The sequence below is a fragment of the Dermacentor andersoni genome, chromosome 11 (assembly GCF_023375885.2).
Source record: "Dermacentor andersoni chromosome 11, qqDerAnde1_hic_scaffold, whole genome shotgun sequence".
Classification (NCBI taxonomy): Eukaryota; Metazoa; Arthropoda; class Arachnida; order Ixodida; family Ixodidae; genus Dermacentor; species Dermacentor andersoni.
Window position 1 is genome coordinate 47413311 of NC_092824.1, and position 9393 is coordinate 47422703.

At 46.5% G+C, this 9393-nt stretch overlaps 1 long non-coding RNA gene across 1 annotated transcript; it reads right to left on the reverse strand.

The window, feature by feature from the left end:
* Positions 1-1253: 1253 nt before the first annotated feature.
* On the reverse strand, positions 1254-5870 carry LOC140214213 (uncharacterized). The gene is made up of 3 exons (XR_011891134.1): positions 5658-5870; positions 2863-3004; positions 1254-2340 (listed from the first exon to the last, which is right to left on the reverse strand). It is a non-coding gene; the product is annotated as an uncharacterized lncRNA (long non-coding RNA).
* Positions 5871-9393: the final 3523 nt, after the last annotated feature.

Sequence of the window (9393 nt, forward strand, 5' to 3'; positions counted from 1 at the left end):
CTTTCAAAACGGCAGCTACTCCCCCTGAATGCCTGAAGAAGCTGGTGTTTTTCAGCAAGTGTCAGCGTGATGTTCTTAAAGTTCTGGGCACTTCTTATGCACTTGCGAAAATAGCCATGCTTGCTTTCACAACGCATAGTCCATAACCGAATAAGTGGTCCAAACTGAGTAATGAGATGGGGGTAGTGAACCATGTAATGGTGCTTCGGTTTCAGAGGAGTACCAGGAAAGAGCTCAGTTCTTTGGTCAATGTGATCTTATATCAAATCTTTCAGTCTCATTATCATGGGCATATTTATTGCTTGAGCGCATGCCAATTGAACAAGTTCAGTGAGCATCAACACTAACTCCCATACAGGGTCATTTCTGCACACCTTGTCATACAGAAAGCAGGGCAAAAACCGAAGCATATTCCAGTTCTGGATTGCATGTCCACTCAGCTTTTTAAATGTCTTGAAAACCTCAGCTGGCTGGTCGTTCACGTCCACACTATTGAACTTGAATGAAACAATCCTTTTATTCAGTTCTTCAACAGACAACCATCGCTGCTTCGTTATGAAGTATTGTAGCATCAATGGAAGATCGTATGATACCACACCTTCAAACAGGTCATGTGCTAAACATGGAGGGAGCCCAGGAGCACAAACGTGAAAGTATTTTAGGCCATTAAACAAAGCATCAAATTTAATGCCTTTGCACGAAACAAGGGTAGAGTCATTCTGGAGTTTTTTCACTGCCTCTTTGTAGTTCCCTTCATTTCTTAGTTCACTGTTGTCAAAACTGGTTTTCGCAAACATGTTTTCACGCTTTACTAAACAAAATCTGCAGATGTATTCGGCAGTGCTGAAATTTTCCATGAATCCACCAATACTATGGCTGCCTAGATTGTCGCCCAGAATTGCCACCACAGTGCCGTATGTGGGAATGCTGTCCACCAACATGCAGCCAGCTTCTAGCTTTTTGATGTCATTAATCAACGAAGCAAACACCTTGTCCTGTCCGAAGAACAAAACGTCACTTTCTTTACAACGCAACACTAATTGAACTGCACAGGTACGACTTCTGTTCCAAGAACGTAGGTTTCCAAGCAGCAGATACACAGCTAGAATTTTGTGCTTCTTCGCTGAACCTAAAGGATTTACCACTTCGAAAGCATCTTGAAAAAGAATCAAACGCAAAGCAGTGGAGTGATCCTGAAACAGTGGTATCGACTGAAGGACATTCCCATCAGCGAAATCCTTAGACACCTGCTTCGTGAACTTCCAGATTCATACACTGATCTTGAACAGAGTTATCTCTTAGCAACGATCTTATCGTTTCAATTATTGGGACATAATGAAAATGAGCATCTTGATTCTTTTTGTTCTTTCCAAGACGCACAGCTACTGGCTGCACATAATTGAATTTGCCCTGAAAATACTCCCTACGAGAATAAGTACTCCGAAATGCTGCACTGTTGCTGTGCAAGCCAACAATAACATCACTCTCAAGCATAGTTTTGACAGCCAGCTCAATGACATCTTCATTCAAGCCCGCATCTCTCATCTTTCTCCTTAATGCATCAGCCATGTGGTCAAGATTGTTGCTATGGAGGTCACAAATTGCCTCAGAAATGACTTGAACTGTTCTTGAGGGCACGATACTCTCGGAAAGGAGACGCAGGTAGAAACGTCCAAAAGCCTCTGTAATATCAGTACATACAGAATCTTGGTGCATGACACCTTCAGCCACCTCTTGTTTGCTCCTATCAACGTCTGAGTGGCACTCCTCACTCCATTGTTCCTCAGTTGCACATGTCTCCAAGCCAGCACTATGACTCTCCATTTCAAGATTAGCTTGTGCTTCGGTGCACCTTACTGCAGAGGTGCCCTCTAAATGAGACTCGCATACACCTGATTGAAAAGCATGCCTGTGACATCGTGAAATATGGGAGGAAAATGTCGACTTGTTTGTAAACATTCGTAAACAACCAACAAACGGGCATGACACATTCTTCCCTTCAGTGACGTGCCTTTTCAGGTGACTCAATAAGGACTTGACATCTCGGCATGTCTGTATACACGTATCAATGGTGCAGGTCAGTGATGCGCTCTTGCAAGTTACTACAGCCGCCGGAATACCATCACGCTTGTGAGATCTAAATATATGGCTCTTCAAGGAACTCACTTTACGAAACGCTCTGCAGCAGTCAGAGAAACGACAGCGAATGTGAAGGCTGCTTTCATTTTTGTGCAGTGATGCATGCTTCAAGAACTGAGGCAAAGCTTTGGCAACTGCTTGGCATATGCTGCACTTGTATGCCATTCTGCACGTTACTGGGCACTTGAGTGGACTCGACCTCTGTAACAGCAACGAATTTAAAATTCCACAGAAATTAGCATCACATTGTGCGTCATGGGAAATGTTCCAAAGCACAGCTCATGCAGAGCGCTGCACTGTACGTTTTATTACACATCTTTAGCTGCTGCTGACATATGGTCAGCTTGATCAGAAAAATCTACATACACAACTCTTGCTTTTCTACAGCAGAATAGGCTTACTGCAATGTTGTTACACCTTGTATAATCTACAACTCATATGTACACAAGTGCAGGAAGTGAACCACTGAAGGTAAAACTGTCACATTTACTATCTGCAGTAGTCGCAACAGGAATTACACACTTGCACTGTGTGCTACTAAAAGTCATTGGGAAAAAATATTTCAGAGCTAGCACTTCAGCTTCATTAACTTCATAGTCAAAGGTGGCCATTGAGAGCAAAATAGATTCGAACCCTGACTCCTTATATGTATTATCTGAAGATGCAAACAAGCTTAGCAGGCATCTAAGAAACGCCAGGGATAAAATGTTTAAAACAGCTCACCTAGTTTGTGAAGTCATCGCAATGAGCTTCTGTTAGCCTGGAGCACCACACGGTGATGTTCGACTGGTTCCGAACCAAAAAGAACGAGTCTTTGTTGAGGCCACTAAGTGAGCATGTGTAGTAGCCCTGGATAAAGCTCCCACTGCAGGAAAAAAGCGAGGATCAATATAGAACCGACACATCTAAAAATTACAATTAAGTTTGCCAAGTTTTATTCCATGTGATGGTAGCAACACACAGTCCTTATAAGGCCAAGGGCCTACTGGAGAGAGTAAACTTTACTATTGTAGAATAAATTTAAAAGCTATTCGTATGCTCAGTGGCCCTGTATTAACCGCTTCTCGAACTCAATGCTCTCGATTACTTGATTGGGATGTGATGCGCGCACCTAAATGGTCAGATGATCCACAATTACTGTGATGCACAACAGTAAAAGCGAACCCACCACACAACGTCTTTTGAGGACCGAACGCTGAGGAGATGCCCACTGATAGCCAACTTAAAATAGTGTTCCACGCGCGAAATAAACGGCATGATCTGGCAATGCAAATGAGCATACACCACTAGCCAAGCACTTAGGAATTGTCTGCGTATAGGCTAGGGTGCAATCACACTAACACTGCGGATGGAGCTGCCCGTTTGTACAGCCATGCAGTTGCACTTCAGCTGCCCTTGCAGCTGGATATCGTACTTCTTGCTGAGGCTGCATTGTGGAGTTCCGCCAGTGGTACATAAAATACCAGCGATATCTACGTGCAGAAAGCCGCGTGATGATCGGTCCACATTACTGCAATGAATGCGTCATTCGCTCACTCACGCATTTTTCGCGGCTACACAAGGAGTTAGTAAACACGAATTTCGGTACCTGAAGCAAGCTAGCGTGCATGTGGTGCGAGCAGCTGCCATGCGATAATCGAGTGCTAGTCTTAAAATTAACCAGTAATTTACTCATGTAGTTTTGTTGGCCTGAGCGCGAACGCGATCCTGCATAATTCGGCACCTGAAGAAAAACGTTTCTACGCACCGACTGCGCGATCTACAATGGAACACGCGCCGCAGTGCTCACACGCAAGCAAAATATACTGCCCTCGGAGACGGAACTTACCTCCGCGCATTTATAAAGCACACAGTAATAAAATGACCTATTCATGATGAAAGCTGGTACCTTACAGCGCATTAAAAGAACTGTAACTGTTGCAGGCCGCCTCAATAAGCATTCACTATGCATGCTTTGCTACCTAAAACTCGAAGTATACCGAAGTTGGGTTTGGTTTATAGCGTTTTGATGTCCCAAAGCGACATCGGCAATGGGGCACGCAGTAAAGAGGGCTCCAGAAATTGCGACCACCTAAAGGTTCTTAATGAGCACTTGGCGACGCGCTAGCCGAGGCGAAGACAGAACTCATGGGCGGAGCTAAGTGGCAAACCGGAAAAGGCCATCGAGAATCTGGCTAATCTCCAGGGGACTTGCGGGCGACGAACAACATTCTCTGTGGCTGGAGATCCGAGCGAATGGGAAAACGATAGCTACAAAGTGCTTCATCCGACGGCGCAGCTCGCCGCCTTCGCTTTAGTGTTCGCGTTCATGGATCTAAGCCTCCATTATGAAGCTACCAACGTACTCGTTCAGTCCTTCGCAGTCTACGAACTACCCCTCATAGCCCTTCGGCGAATATAGGCGACGTTAGGCCCAGACCACACGCATGCTCGCGGATGCGCGCGAGCTCGCTTCCGGGCGCTTAGGTATACGCAGACAATGCGGCACGGCTTGTACGCGTCGAAACGCGGCGCGATCTCGGTGAACAGCTGTTTTCGCGCGCTTGGACCACCTCGCGTCGAGGCGCCTGCCTGCGCAGCCACAGCACGGTACATTCAACTCAGTGAAGCAGATTTATATCATGCAAGAAAGTGCTTAATCTGTCCTTTTCGTGCTGATCAAACAGCTCTAAAAATATAACAATTACGTTTACAGATATCGAAGCATTTTGAAACACGGTCAATGGCAAAGTACGAAATGGCGTTTTCCAAGGCGTCTGTGAGTGAAGGCAGTGAGCGCGCGCTGTCGCGCGTCTTTGTGGATGCAAACCACCGTTCCTCGCTAGGCGCTGCAGGCGCATAATCGCGAACTTGCGCGCGTACGCAAGTGTACGTGGGTGGCTTTACAGTTACCCAAAAGGCGCAGATATACTTCAACATAGCGCGCGCGCGCGGCTCCGCGACGTCACGTTGGCCACAGCGCCAAACTACAATCCGGCGGCACTCAACTGGTAGCGCGTTCGGAGGTTTTCCGCGCGCTTCCACAGCTGCCGGCGCGGGATTTGTAAGGAGCTCGCGGCTTCACAAAGCCACGACTGACGTTCTGCGCATGCGCTCCGCCGCTGCCGCCGCTGTCCGCCGCTACCTCGGCCGCCATGCCGCGCCGAAACTGACTGTAGGGGGCTCAATACGCGCCTGGCGCGGCAAACTTGACGTGACCGACCACCACCGGCGCGCGTGCGCCGCGAACGTCGGAGAAACCTTAACTCCAACCACAGCACAATTTCAGACAGCGCTTGCGATCCAATCCCCGAAGGCTACGCATTACCGCTGCAAAAAGGAAGGCCTAACTCATGACCGCGAGCAACAAGGCTCCGTTCACTGTAGCCCTACAAAGAGTAGCGAGCGGCATTTACTGGAGTTGCGGTGGCTAAACCCATTACCCGCTATACAAGATAAGGAACTACCGCTTGCGAGCTAGCCCAGCTTAATCGGGGCCGTAAGCAAAATGAAGCCAGAATTATATAACTCCTGCTTACCTTGTTTCAGCGGGGACGAGCGCGGTGCCGTCCTGTTCGTTGGACGCTCCAAATTTCTCCCAGATGCAGCTCTAGCAAGTCAGAAGGCATCAAATACACGATGCTGCTACAACCAACCAAGCAAACATACACGCACTCGATGACTACCGTAAACGAGAAGCTCGCGATAAACCGAACATCGACTTGCACAGCTACAGCACGGGAACAAAGACGTTAAGGCGCAATTTGTAAAGTGCGCTAAGCGGCCGCCAAAGCATAGAATAAAGAACAACTTTAGAGAAGGGAAACTGTACCTTCCGCAGTGGTTCGAAAATAAGCAGCGGTAGCGCATGGAACTTACCTAGGTGGACGCCAGATGACGCTGCTAAAACAGGAAGCGGAAATGCGCATTTTTTTTTAGAGCATTATTCAATATGGCCGCTTTTTGCCGGTCGTGTACGCTTGTATCCGCTCGTACGCGCCGTACTCGTCTCGGCTGCCGCGTAGCCGGTGCGTTCTAATTGCCAGGAGACCAAAGAGCCTCTACTGACGCCCATACAAACAAGCCACAAGTGAGTGAACAGAACGTGCGACTTTATTGGCAGAAGACAAGCAGTGTATGTACATTCTCGTGCAATAGCAGAAATAAAATTTGTATGTCGAGATACACCGGAATCTTTGACGCGAGCTCGTAAACGGCTCACCGTCGTCGTCACACATGGCGGTCTAGTAACGAGCGACAACTAGCGGCTCATGCAGATTGGTCAGTGTCCCGCCTGTTTGCAGCGGCAGTCGCCGTTAAAGATGAGCAACTTGCACTGCGAAACAATCGGGTGAACCAGGCATCTGCTGCCGCAGCCAACACAGCGACATGGACTACCCGGCATTTTAGCCTTAACTCCTTTCCAACCTGCACGTTACTTTTCTTTCGGGGGCCGCTAATGTGTGGCTCGCACTTGGTGTCCCACATTGTCTCAATATGGACAAGTCGCTTTCGTGGGGATCACCTTCATCAGCCACTTTTGCGGGCCCTTGCGCCCAACTTCACACACGTCGGACCATGCAAGCATGTATGCCGGTCTCCGTTCGTGCTTAGTCGCGGCCGAGAAAGGCAACAGGCACAATTTGCCCATGGCTGCAGCAGGAAAGGCTGAACGTGAACGGGGAGCACGAATCACAGTGTGTAAATTGGGAGTCTATGTCGCTGTGCAGATTGCAGGAGCAAATGCTTACTTCGAGAAACTGCTTTCCAGTGCAACTGACCAGGCCGCCACATCCGATGAGCATAACACGGCGACCGTAACCAAGTGAGATAACAGCAAAAATAAACGGCAATCATTCACCACATAGTGTTCAGAGAATACATTATACATTGGCTACAAACCATATGGCAACAGTGAGCATTCACATACACGGGTCTCTTAGGATACATTCAGCCGCCTACTTACAGGCATAATGCTTGCCTTCGTCGCATGTGGTGGTCTGGTAACGAGCGACAAACAGCAGTACAAACAGATTGGACAGAGCGTCGCACCTGTTTGAAACGACAGTAGCCGCTGAAGATGAGCAACTTCCATTGCGAAGCAATCAGGTGACGCAGACATCTGCTGCCGCAAGCAACACAGCGAAATAGACTATCCGGCATTTTAGCATTAATTAACTCCTTTCCAACCTGCATGTTTCTTTTTTGTCGAGGGCCACTAATGTGTGGCTCACATTTGGTGTCCCACTTTGTCTCAATATAGACAAGTCGTTTCATGGGCATCACCTTTGGCAGCCATTTTTGCAGGCATTTACCCCCGTACGGCTATCAACTTGATACACTTCGAACCATGTAAGCACATATGCTGGTCTCAGTTTTGAGCAAATCATGGCCGAGGTAGGCCACAAGCACAATTTGCCCATGGCTGCAGCAGGAAAAAATGAACGGGGAGCACCAGTTATGGTGTGTGTACACTGGGAGTCTATGTCGCTGTGCGGACTGCAGGAGCAAATGCTTACCTCGAGAGACTGCTTACCAATGTAACTGAGCAGGCCCCCACATCCGAGAAATGTAACACGGCGACCACAACCAAGTGGGGCAGCAAAACCAGATTCTGCAATCTATCATTCAGTGTAGCTTGCGCAAGGACCAAGGCTATCGAGGAAGAAGAGCAACCATCAACGAGACTAGGAATGTGGAAAATGAGAAAGCTTGCATTCAAGAGAGAAGCCACCCTGCTCTGCAAGCATTGAAAGCCAAAAACATCAAGAAAAGTAAAATGGTGCATAGCAAACAGTGCGTAGGTTAATGCAAGAAACATGTCGATGTTGCATTAGCTATTTCAGGAGAGGAATTGTGCATGACAACATGCACTAAAAGGTACTGCTACAGATATGTTATGCTACTAGACAGTGACTGGTATTAAGTATCAGTGAAGAATCGGTTGACCTTTATGTTTGGATGAGGATGAATGATCTCTAACGAGAATTGGCAATGAAAAAGCTTGCATTTATAGAAGAAAAATTACACTTAGCACAAATGGAATTGACATGGCCAGGAAGCTGATTAAGGGCAAACTGATGGAACTCTTTTGGCCAGCGTCGTCCGTGCTTGATCAGAAGTTGCAGGCGCATCTGAAGACGAAGAATTTCCATAAAGTCCTTTTTGAGTTACCTGGATGACTCAGCCAATTTGTCCGCGCTGGTGGAATGGTGGCTGAAGCTCTTTTCAGTCTTGACACAGTGCTCTGCAGACTTGATATCTCATGTAAATTCTTCAACATGCGCTTCTTTGTTCGTGGTGTAAAAGCCTTGCAAATTCAGCTCCAGCCCCTTTCTGTTGGTGTGGATAGGAGCTCCTGTGATGACCAAGGTATGCTTGGGATGGACTCTGTTGGGGCAGAACGGTGACACATGAGATACAGCACAGATTAGCCAAACTCATGTGTGTTTTCTTTTATGTTCGAACCAATTATACTGAACCATAAACATGAGCAAACATTCATTTCTACTGCAAACAAATGATGTGTATCTCAAGACTAGCAAGACAATACAGCATATATCAGGCATATTTTTTTCTGAACCACATGTTGTTTACCTTGTAGTAGCAGTCAATGTCCACACAATGGCTTTGTTGTAGCAGGCAGCAGCTTCTGTTCAGTGTGTGGAGTGTGTTGCTTTATACTGGTGCCATCCTCATTACTGCATGTCTGGAACAGAAATTTTGACTGAATCAGAAATTGAAAAAAGCACAATTTTGCAATATGAAATGCAAAAAAGTGTGACATATATATTGTAATGGTTTGCGACTACAGAACACATGCAAATATACCCTGTCTGTTCTACGGCGTTTAAGCAGCACGTTAAATAAATATTGCTGTTGTACATAAATTTATGCCTGCCTAACTATACAATGCATGTAAACAGTTTAAGTATTATTAAGATCACAAATGAGAACATTTGTGCGTTCATTTATACAGTGGAAGAGATCACACTGCTGGTTCCACAAGCAAATACATGAAAGTCATGAAGCTATTAGAACTGATCGATGCATTATTTTTCTGCACGAACGTGATGCACTGCTGCACTACTGCAAAAATAAATGCCCTACGGTAAACCAAACTGAACAGCAAGAACATTTGGAACCAACAAGTACGAAATATGAGCGAATTATCACGCTTGCAACTGTTTAATACATTAAATTCTGTACTTTCACATCATTTTACCAAAGGATTATTCGATTTTGTGGACGAAAAAAGTTGCCGGCGGACTCGAA